The sequence below is a fragment of the Anguilla anguilla genome, chromosome 5 (assembly GCF_013347855.1).
Source record: "Anguilla anguilla isolate fAngAng1 chromosome 5, fAngAng1.pri, whole genome shotgun sequence".
Classification (NCBI taxonomy): Eukaryota; Metazoa; Chordata; class Actinopteri; order Anguilliformes; family Anguillidae; genus Anguilla; species Anguilla anguilla.
The window spans coordinates 42,268,643-42,281,112 of record NC_049205.1 but is presented as its reverse complement, the minus strand read 5'-3'; the positions used below and the strand labels follow the sequence as shown (position 1 = coordinate 42,281,112).

Below are 12,470 nucleotides of genomic sequence, written 5' to 3'. Positions count from 1 at the left end.
TGTATTTTCTAAACAACTTTTTGAAAAAATACCATGCGCATGCTATTCCCTCTATAGAATTACAAAGTGTTTTCTTTTTTCAATTAAATAAATGCCAACTGCTCATTCAAAAAAGAAAATTGTGAACCCTTGTGATGCAGTGTAAGTATTGAACAAGTGACACTTTGCTCCAATGTATTAGCCTAATTATAGTTGAGGCACACAGATACAGGGATTAGCTAATATCTGAGAGTTAGGCTAGTTTGATTGTTCATTAATGTGATAGTACATATTAATAAAAATAATAACCTTTATATTAAAATAAATTATGTTTATGGCCATTGCATATTGAAAATATGCTTGAATCACGAAAATATGAATTTGCTGTGCTTTCAATGAATTTTTGAAACATTGTTCCTTAGTGTTCCACCGGTCAGAGACCACAGTGATTGTCACTGGGCATATTCCAAAAACCTCTAAAAAGCTGTTATGTCAACCATTTCAACTGAGAAATACATCCAACTTCTCAACACTAGTATTGTGTAATGGTTCCACTAGCCATGTTCAGTTAATCTTCGTCCAAAATATGGTGCCACAGAGCTGTTCATAATGGATATGTGTTGTGGAATTTCTGCAAATAGGCTTGACTACTGGATCAGACATCTTTTGGCCTTGATGCACATTTCACTGTGTGAAGGCTGGTTGAAACCTATGAAACACAGAAAAAGAATGAGATGAATATTAACATATATCAATCAATCAATCAATATTTATTTCTATAGCATACTTCATACACAGAGGCAACCCAGTGTGCTTTACATAGCCTAAATTCACAGATCATGGAACCTAAAGAGATGGTAGGCTGAGATTTAAGGGCTAATCAGGGTGTAAAATTAACTTTTTTATGCACTAGCCACTGTGTCTGATAGATTCTCCACTTCTACCAGCACTCACCTTTTTTTGGCAACCATTTAAAAAAAATCAATATTAAAGGTTAAATACGACAGTGGGAGCAATACATTGTTTTGCTAGATGGCGCGAACACCAGCCAGTCGCGCAACCTGCCTCACTCATCATGTCGCCACTTCTCATTGAAATATTGTCTTTTTTTAGGACCCAATGTCATCTCCTTATCTGGCAGCGACACACCACCTGTACTTTTTTCATTATCAGTGTCTGCTGGCCTCTTCACACCTGCTATATACAGCCACATGCCTCCACTTTACAGTCACTGTCGGTGTCTAGATATCCCCACGGAAAACATGCCAAAGAGGAGGGGTGGAGGCTCATGGCGGATAGCTACTTCCTGGTCAGGCGAAAGGGCGGGCGGAACTGGCCAATGAGGAGCAGAGTTTGTCGAGTCTCGTGGCCGTGACGAGAGATGGGTTGCCAGGTTACTGCCATGTAAATAATGTGATAACACAGTACAGACAAAGTTTTAGCATCCGCCACTGTGGCGTGTGAGCCTCACAAATTTACCAGCCACTCCGCAAAATCACCCGCATTTGGCGGGTGGCAGGTGTTAATTTTACACCCTGGGCTAATGCAAAAAGAAAAAGTTCAAAATGACATTTTCTTTGACTTCGCATGAAAACCAAATGCTCCAAAAAAGCAGGGCCCAACTCAACCTGCTTAATCATGAGTAAATGGACTGCATTTATATAGCGCTTTTATCCAAAGCGCTTTACAATTGATGCCTCTCATTCGCCAGAGCAGTTAGGGGTTAGGTGTCTTGCTCAAGGACACTTTGACACGCCCAGGGCGGGGTTTGAACCGGCAACCCTCCGACTACCAGACAATCGGTCTTACCTCCTGAGCTATGTCGAGCTATGAGTCTACACAAAGAGGCCAGATGTTTTAGCCTATTAATAAACAATGCTATGAAAATGCTGTGTTTGTCAGCTAAATTATCACGTTTCTTCAGATGCAGACGCATATATTATGACGGCTTATAATACGATGGACTTCCCATTTTCAAAAAATACATTTTTCATAGTTTTTAACGGCTGCAAAATCTATCCTTTATTTAAACCAAAGCAGTTTACTTTGAGTGATAGTCCTAAATCATTTGAGAGTAAAATTCAGGAGAATGCGCTTTCTGTTTTGAAGAAATCTCAGGGACTACCCCACATCATAATATTCTGAGCAGCTGTAGTGGGTGACAACATTATGTTGCATCAACCACTGGACCAAAACAAGGTAAGGGTCCGACCCAGTGAGCATAATCTGTATTGGCAGGCTGGTTGAGAAATTTAAATTAAATTTCTAACATTCTGTAAAGCTCAAGGGAGACTATTGCACACATTGCCAGTATGTTTTCCACAGTAAACAATTCAGCCCATAATGAAAGTGTGGAGATAAATTTACAGATGAAGAAGTACAAAATTGGAAGACCACACAATTGAGGCCATGGGAGCACACATAGTCAACACAGCCAAACATTGCTAAACAACTGGGCTCGCACAGAAATTGACTTCCAACAGAAGTACAGATGCTACATGTTTTACCAGCACATAGCCTACAGTAAGTATCATGGCATGCTGCACAATAAATGTCAAAACTAGGTAAACTCAGATTTCTAAGATATGGGACCTTTTAGCCATATATTAAACAATGAATGTGAATTATGGGATAGTCTAATGGATAGTCTGCTTGGAGATTTGAATTGAATGCAGGCAGCCACCAGAAGTAAATGGTGTTCTAAAGTGGTGAGGGTGTGGCGGTTGGCACAGGAATTTTGGCAGGTTGGAGACCAGACAGGCAACAGAATTCTGGACAAGTTGCAGGGGCCTGCTAGTGACAGCAGACAAGCTGATGGCATGGTTGCAACTCACGGAGAAATTCAGTACATATAATAGCCTTTGCGTTTGTCTTATGCTGTTTTCTCTGCCACTGGGTAATTGTCAAAAACATTGCAAGTGGTAGGCTATATATAATGCTTGAAGGAGCAGCAAGTGCAGCAAAAATGACAAGAGGGTTTCTGCAGTGTCAGCATATAGAGTAGGCTTGAAAAACGTTCTAAAACACTGTGCCCATGGCTGCCACTACACTGACAGATCCCCTGTAGGCCTACTGCCAAGAAACAAAAGACATCTTGGACATCTAGATGAGTGACACCACCTTTTTTTTTTAAGCCCGGAGGGAGTTTTCAGAAAATGTAAGTGTTAGATATGTTGGATACTGAATTGAAACACTGTTTTGATCAGATGGACATTCAAGTTGTCAGTGACCTGGAAAACACTGACCTGGACATTCAAGTTGTCGCTGCTTGGAAAACATGCTGCTTTTTTAAGTGAACAGCGAGTGAAGTAGATATGTTTCTCTGAGAGTCTCCCCATTTTGTAAAACACAATAAGTGCATGCACTTTTAATCTATGTATATTAGTTGGAGGTTTGAGCAGCAGTATCTCTTAATGTACAATATGACAAAAAATGAACTATGCCTAAAGCGAATAATAAATAGGATGACACAAAATCTGAACACACTTTTTGTACAGAAAACTGAACTGGCAGCAGGCTACTGACTGAGGGAAAAAGCAGTGGGGAAAACATTTGATGGGCATTAGACTGTGGTATCATCTGTCCATGAAGCAAAACAAGAGTTTGGCAACTGGAATTTAAAGGTAGAAGAAGCTGTGACGAGTCATGATATCCGTCTCGATGTGGTTGCTAGCTGCGAACTGTTGCTGGCTGAAACTGTCTCTCAGAGCAAAGCATAATGATCTTGAAAGTCATTCAAGTTTTTTGAGTTACTGGATGAATGGCAGAATGGCAGTCCGTCTGACTAGTTGGCTTTGATGACAGACCTACTGGGATAAGAACATCTCAAGGAGGCTGTAGTGGTCAATGGAGCACACCGCTCGTTGGCACAAAGCTGGCAGATGGAGCCAGGCCTTGGTCAGCAATTGTCAAGATGTGCTATTATCAGCAGGAGCAACGGAACAACAGGCCCTGCTGTGATACACAAGCTAGTGAGTCTCTATTTATCTGGACCTTCCACCTGAAGTCAATCCCAGATCTTCAATCCAGTGTGAAAGTTGCTTTTGGACGTGAAAGTGAGGTACATCATGTTATATCCGATTAGGATCTGTGTGTTTCACGGTGCAGCTCCCAAAACTTCAACCTCAGCTAACAAATTTGGCCCTTATTTGAAAACCTGGAGGGACTTTACTGCGGTGTTCTTTCTTTCTTCCAAGAATCACCCTTCAACATTTGACTGAACAATTATGTTATAAGTGAACTTTGAAACTAAGCTAATAGAGGGGATGTGTTCAGGTTAATCAGGTTTAAAAATGTCCTCCAGTTGTTCCTCCATGACTGACATAAATCCGTCTATTGTCTATACGCGCTTATCCTAGGCAAGGTCGCGGGGGTGCTGGAGTCTATCCCAGCATGCAATAGGTGAGAGGCAGCAATACACCCTGGACAGGCCACCAATCTATCACAGGGCACACCCACCATTTACTCATACGCTCATACCAATGGGCAATTTAGAGTCTCTAATTAGCCTACCTGCATGTCTTTAGACTGTGGGAGGAAACCAGAGTACCCACACAGACACGGGGTGAAAATGCAAACTCCACACAGAAAGGCCTATTTGACTGACCACCGTGCCGCCCTGATTGACATACAGACAGACAAAAAAAGTGAGAAAGAAAGAACTGTATTGATCCTGGGTTGTATTACAGCAACACAAGAACAACAGAAATCACAGACAATACTAAATAGAATAAATGATAAATATACCAGACCAGCGCATGTTTTAATGACCACATCATTAACAAATTAATCTATCAATTGGTTGGCATTGCCCATGTGTTACAAAAAGTGAATTGCAACAGGTACGAAATAGCCTCTGTTAGGTTGGAACACTTAGAAACGACCACTATAAGACACGGCACAGGGCTGAGAGGGTGCAGACTATTCTGCATGATGTCCCTGGCCTTCTTCACCCTGCTCTGAACTAGAGCATCAATGGGCTCCAGAGCCACTTTTATGGTGGAGATGGAATTTATATAATCTTATTCAGCCTCTTAAGGTCACCCCTCTATATTTTAATTATTTGCTTGTATGGCTTGCCGTTGTAGGCAGAAGTTCATAATATTTAGTTACTTTCTAATATAAAAAACAGTGTGATGCACTACTTTAAAAGTGTTTCTCTCTAATGCTGCAATTGCAGAATAACATATGTGCCAGCTGCAGGATAGGGATATGCATGAAAGAGTGAGCTGTGAAGTGTGACTCAGAGGTTCTGAGGGATGCTCTCATGCTTGGCCAGGACCATGAAAGAGTGATGGAAGGATGTGCAGCACATGTGCTGAAGTGATCCATGATGGCCAATGTGAATGAGAGACTGCTGGGAACATGTAAGGCCTAAGAATGCTCAGTCCACAGTCTAGTAATCAAAGTCATGCTGAAGTCCCATGAGACTAAGAACACTGTTTTCCATTTGGACATTAAATTACTACCTACTCATTAATATAAAGAAGTGATTAACCACTGTAAGGGATGAGGATTGGTGGATATTTCAAAAAAATCAAAACACAGATGATTAATGATGCACTGTTCCCAAGGTCAGAGGAAAAATACTGTAATATGATCTGAAAGCACATTCTTGTGGATTGCCTTTCCTGCAAGCACGTTTTTTGCTATGTTGTCACTGTATGTGTATGGCATAAATGTAGATGACACAGATGTGCTCTCCCAATAGCCTTCTGTCCACACGTTTATTCTCTTTCTACTTTCACACAAGAGGGTCTTGGTGTGTAAGGCGAGCTTCATGGCAAAGCACACGGCATAGCGGCACATAAAGGAGGCCTCAACTCTTTGAAGTTCTCATTGTGGGAAGACACATTGCCGATATAATCTCACATATTGTCATTTACAGCCCATAGGGGACTGATACATGAGTGTGTGTGTTTGTGTGTGTGTGTGTGAGAGAGAGAGTGTGTGGATACATTAAAGAAACGCATCATTGGAAATGATAAAAATGAAAGTGTAATGAAATATTTGGATAAAGCTTGTTCATCATGAATTCCTGGATGAAGGCGACACAAAAAGGCTATTGTCCCTCTGAGCTGGATCTGATTCACAACTTCACAAAGGCAAACCCCTGTTGGCTCTCAGCCAAGAAAATGCACACTCCATACTTATTGGCTGATAGGTTTAATGCAGCCCATAAATGCCCCATCTGTATGGCTTGCGGAAAGACTAGAGAACAAATTGAATTATGAGCTTCACAAAAGATAACGCCAACTTCAAAGGCTGAAGGGGTATTGAAAACCAGTGTCTTTTAGTGTCAGGAGCAGCTACTGGTATAAAGAGGCAGGTGTGCTTAGCTTGTACTACTGTATATTTGCTGCATTGCTGTCCCATTAACTCTTCGTGCGCCACTCTGAATGTCCTTTTGGAGATGTGCAGAGAGTCAATTATATAGTACAGCTCAGCCACTAGCTTATTTAAAATGTTTATTTTGTAAATTTATGGGAAATATACCTGTGATTGTGATTATAGAGGGTAAAATAAATTTTCTCAGTATATGCTTTATTTATTTCTCTAACTTTGCTTTTACCACAGAGTTATCATAAACTCTTACCAATACAATTAGGTTATTGGGAACACTTTCAGCACTTACTTTCAAAAGTAACAGGGTATTTAAGAGTCCTGCAAGAGCACTTGTGTATTAACTTGTGATTTAACCAGATAGTTTCTTGCATGTCCATGTACCTCATGCAGGACTTGAATGCAGATGTTTGAAGGAGAAATATGCCATTCCAGATTGCAGTATCATCAGCGCCCAGATGGGGGAGCTGTCTTACCAAGGTACGTGCAGATACAACCATTGAGTTTGATCCTCTTCCTTATAATACGTCCTAGTATTTGATAACAGTTCTCTCCAGAAACATCTCAAAGGGGTTAGTATTTTTTGTCTTGAAATTTCCCTGTCTTGGTAAAAGTCTTGAAAAGAAGCCCTACCCTCAGTTTCCATCCCTTAGTTGAGAAAAGTGAGTTCTCTTGAGTGAATTCTTGTAATCATCCTATTGTAGTTAAATGATGTGCTGTAAGCGTGTTTGTATGTAATATTTGGCAACCTCAAGCATGTTTTGTCCTTCTGTGTTTCTTTGAGAAACTCTTGTTGCTGTCTCCTTTAAAAAGGTACGAGGCTACCACTGCCATTCTGCATTTACAGAGCTACTCAGTAACACAAAAGTCTATCTGAATACACAGTACAGACCCAGAACAATAGGATTAGTTGCCTAAGTTAGTAGCCTGTGTCTTCAGCGTAGCTGGCTAATTGGCTTTTATTGCTGTGTTTCACAAATTGCCAGAACCATGGCCTGAAGTCTGTGTCTGACTCCTCACCATTACACACAAAGAGAGACTGCAACCCCCTTATTTACAACAGTGAGCTCAGGAATAATTTGGGGCAGCAGCTGTGCTTGCTCATCTAGGTGTCTGTCCTTCAAAATCCAATGAATGTACGGGATTGTGTAATACACAAATTATGCCCACCAAGGTCACAGTAAGGACAAAGCCTATCCCGAAGCCATGTTATTTATTGTCTGTTAGTGCCCTTACAGAATTCATCAGATATTTGGGAGTGGGAAGACTGTTTGGGTATCTCAGGTGGGACTAGTATGAGCGATAATGCTACTCCCAGCATCTTCAAAAGCAGTCACCCGGTTAACTTGGATGTGCATACATTTCATGACAGTGTTATGGAATGCACATACACTCCTTTTATAGCTAATAATAGGACTCCACCTATCAGACATTTTTTCTACCTTTTGTACCATCAAATTATTCAGAAAATGTCATACGTGGAAAAGAACATCTCCACAAACCTCATAACAGTAAGGAAAGAATAACAATGACATGTGCGAGGAAAAGAGGACTGACTCTCTAAGCTGTGTGTGCCTCCTCACTTTTCTTTTGTAGATGTCCCAATAGAATGTGTCTTTGCTTCCCCAATCCGTCGCTCCTCTCTCCTCAGGCTGTACACAATACTGTGTGCCAGGGGGAGGTTTCAGAGACAGAGCAGCACAGATTGGAATTGTTATTTATGTTTCTCTCTAAGTGCCTTACCAAAGGGAAATCAGTGTAACTGTGGAAACAAGGCTGCCATGTGCAGTATGCCTGTCAGCCATCTTATGTTTGAATTTGTACTGCTTAAATATATACAGTATGTTTCAGACGTATAGAGAAATCCTTTTTTTTATTTTCCAAACATCATATATTAGAGTCACATTGTTGGACTGCTTATAAATATTTAGGTAAGGACTGGAAAGTGACTGGTAAGTACTTCTGTTTGGAAAGAAAGCTGATATTGATGGCAGGAGTGACACGTTGATAGCTGCCATTAGCTGGAAGGTTTACTAAATGCAGATGTCTTGCCTGCTTGCACCCTTGGATAATATGAGCAGCAGGTTTAAGAAAATCACTCTGAAATCCAGGTCCAAAATCAACAGAATCTCCAATCGTGCATGAAGTGAGACATTGCAGGATGGTGACTTAATGCAATCATACTCGCGGCCTTATACAAATTCCTGTCTGGATTTACTTTAACCATCTGTGTTTGGGGAAATCCAACATGACACGGTGAAGTGTTTGGACAGACAGGCCGGGAGATACTCAGCTCTCTTACAGAATGCTTGATGCACCTTCAAGCATTTTTATTTTTATTTTTTTTGTAGCAGGACCAAGACGAATGTTTCCTCTGCAATGGGAACTGAGCATTGAACAGACTGGGAAGTGTGCATTCAGCTATTTTTGAGAAGAGAAACACTTATACCTGCTGCAAAATTTTAACATCAGCAGGGTGTTAGAGGGCTTAGTTCTGCTAAACATCAGTGCACTGAAGCAGTACCTGTCTGTCATGACCATGTCATAACTGAACTGCACCAGTCTCAGCAGCCCTCCCCTCCTAAAGTAAAATGTCCTCAATGCTATAAAGTAAAAAAAAAAAAGAACTACGCAGTGCAAAAGTGTGAAACGAAGCAAAAGTAGCAACGCAACTTGGCAAAGTTGCAGATGACAGCAGTAATCTGAAACGTGAACTCACTGAAATGAGTAAGTGGGCGAGTGGCAACTTCTCTGCATGATGAAAGCCATTACCTCAGCAGGGGGTCCTCTAATTGGCCCAGAGATGAGGGTGACAGAGGGAGGCAAATAGGTGGAACGATGTAAGTGAAAACCACATTGTGTCGACAAGTAGAGCGCATCCAGGAGGCATGCTACACGGAGAGTAAGTAACTTCAGTAAGGAGAAAAGGATATCAAAAAAGCTGTTGGTTAAGTTTAGCTACTAGGGTGAATCTCAGCTTCTTTTGTGGTTTTGGGAAAGCTGTGGCATCATGCGCAGAGGAACGTACTCTCTGTGTCTGCCAGTTTACCAAGGTGAACTGGCAGAACTGGAAAATGTACATTTACTAGCAGTGACTGAAGAAGTCTCTGCAGTTCTCATATTTTCATACAAAACAAGAATATCCTGTGATATAATCCCATAATGATCTGTGACCTGATTATATCTTATGATAAATTGCTACCTTTGAAGTGATTTATCTCTCCACCTGAACAAGAGCAAGTGTATGCATAATGGAGTATAGATATTTTAAGCGTAGGAGAACATGAGGCAGCATACAGTGTTTGTTTAACTAGCATCTTCATTACTGCACCCCTTAATTCCAACTTGGCCTTAGTAGTACAAAACCTGTCCTATGTTTTCCCCTTTTCTCTGAAAACAGATGAGCACAATTTACTTAAGTCATAAAAAGAAAAAATGGCATGTGAAAAATCTGCATTGGATAATATAATTTGCTGTTAAATGGTGGTGATCAGTGAAGAAAATGGAGCCAAGTAACAGCTGCAGTTTGATGACCAAATCCAATGTACGGTATACCCAAAACTGGAGGTTAGTCCCATGTGACTCCTTTAAACATGTGGAAGCAGGGCTAATGGAACGAAAGAGGTGCACCTGGCTGATGTACTATCATTAAATGAAGCCTTTGCAATGTCCTGGGGAAGAATTTATGTTACTAACTGTTTTGCATAAGGGGATAATTGACATTTTTAAGCACTGCTGAATGCTTTTTAAATGCAGATTGAATCTCTTTTATCTTGAAAGGGAACACCCATAGATGTGGATGTTGAAGCCCTCAATTATGTTCATATGCTAAAGGAAACTCCAAGGAATAGCATCCAAACACCTTTAATGGCACCCATAGCCTGACGGTATGCCTGACACTCTGCACAAAGTTAAACATTGAACCGTTGCAGGATTCCATGCAAAATGAACTAGCTTTTTCATTTCCTTATACAAACACTTGTTCATTGGATTAAAAATGGTAATTGCTGGATGGCTCATTTTGTTAAAGCATTGTTCCAGAGCACAGATGGGCTCTATGGGTTGGTATCAAATATGGACCATGCCAATGCTCGCTGTGACCAGCAGGTCTGTGAGATGACACAGTTGGTTCTTCTGTCAAACAGGGATTTGAGTCGGACAGTAATGAGGGTGTCTCGTCGGTCACCAGCAACACCTGCTGGCCGATCTTGTGCCTGTCATTTCATCTGTTGCGGTGCACATGCAATGTTTTCCTTTGACTTATATCTGTTTGAGACCGACTTGCAAATTGCAGTGTGACAAGAACCAGCGGCTGACATTACATACTTTGGAGGAGCACACATGCTTTGCTGTGCTCTCTTGAATTGACAATGAAATTTGCTATGGGCTTTATTCTCTGAGCATGATTGGCCATTCAGAATTGGGGAGAAAAAAACTGAAAAGGCATAAAAATAAAAATTATTCAGGAGGAGTAATTAAAAGGCAATTTAGACCTTATTGTGAAATCACACTTAATGCAAGTTTATAATTACATTTGGAAATAAGTAAAGTCATTGTCTTTAATTAAAGACTGCAGTTTGAGGGAGGATTTATAGTGCAGTATTGCCAAACCAGTGTTTGATGGAAATACTAGAGCCATTGTCTTCATCATGGGATTTGTGGGATTTGTAGATGGAGTATTTTACTTATTGTTTATGTAGCCTAGTTACTATTTGTTATGATTCATGGCCACACATGAAGATGATAGTGCTTTTGCTTCCTGGTTTAATTTGCAGGATCACATATACATTGACTAAAAGTAAAAGTAAATCCAACAGCTGAATTTTCTCCTTTTCAGTCAACAAATGTCTGCTGTTTAAATTAGCTGCAATGCCGGAAGAGAACCTCCATGATCTTCTACCACCAGTCAGTTCAGGTTCTCAGCCTTTAGAGTCAGGGGTTTATATTGAAATAAAGCGGTCTTTAGTTAAAGCATTAACAATTCATTGTGCATGTGTGCAAAATTTCACAAAGTTGAATTTTCCATTAAATGCTTTATAAATAATTTACACATTAAAGATTGCCTTTGCAAAAATCTGAATTGTACATATCCAAACCACAAAAATGTATTAATGTAATGGTGCTGCCAGAATGTGAATCTTTACATCATGGCTGAAGTAATTTCTTCCTCCTGCTTGTCCAAGTTGAAAAGAGCTCTATTTATTTGTTATGAAGAAGAGAGAATCCTCCCCTTTCTTTCAGCCCCCTACTTCTGTGGTGCTTGAGCTTCATACAGAATCAGAGAATAGTGGAGCGGTGCACCTGGCAGAGAGACAATTTGAATCTGTCATCAGATACAGTGCCAAGCCTGCCAATGGCCAATGTCTAGATCAAAGCGGGCCTTGCAACGACAGCAGGAACCTTTTCACTCTTCCCCCTTGAGGGTGACAATAACGGCACGATTAAAAAGCAGCTCCTGAAACGCTAGGCCTGGAGCTCTGCCTTTGGATGCTGTGCCGCACTCGCGGTGCAGCACAATCTTGGAGACGTTCTTATGTGGCGTCTATTTAAAAATGGAGGAATTCCTCCCCCAGTATGGAAGACAAAGACATTCCTGTCCTCTCTTGCATTCAGATAGAGTTTCAGGGCTGGGGGGTAATTCTCTTCCTCTGTGTTTTTCATGTGAAAAGAGATCCAGTACACTCCTACGTGTTCAGCCTTAGTGAAAACCCAGGTGCAGTGTCACCACACATCTGTTACATTCCCCATTATCAATGATGAGGTAACTTCCCCATTGGAACACGGAGCAGATATCATATATTTTGTGACTTCTCAGTACAAACCAACCCAGTATAAAAATATGTAATAATATGCCCACACCCTTATTCTGTATTTCTGTGCCTAAGGTGCTTCAACATTTTTGTGGAAAATAAAACTTTCAATAGGTTTGCTACTGTGAAGAATTCCACTAGGAGGGGATTACAGTGGAATTGTACTGCTGTACTCTTGACAGAGAGGAGGAGAGTAGGAGATCTTAGGCCTGTATCTGTAGTCTGTGGGAGAAAGGGGAGAAAGCTATATATACCTCCTCATATAACATCTTGTTTAATGTCATGATAGAGCATGTATTTATTAACAGTTGCGCTATGGAAGGCTGAAACAATACTTTC

The 12,470-nt window shown here is 40.8% G+C and overlaps 1 long non-coding RNA gene across 1 annotated transcript in view; it reads left to right on the top strand.

The window, feature by feature from the left end:
- Positions 1-12,470, top strand: part of LOC118228350 — a 28,312-nt gene that overhangs the window by 3,433 nt on the left and 12,409 nt on the right. Inside the window, exon 2 of the long non-coding RNA XR_004765463.1 lies at positions 6,715-6,801. This is a non-coding gene — a long non-coding RNA (uncharacterized LOC118228350). The remainder of the gene's footprint in view (positions 1-6,714; positions 6,802-12,470) is intronic.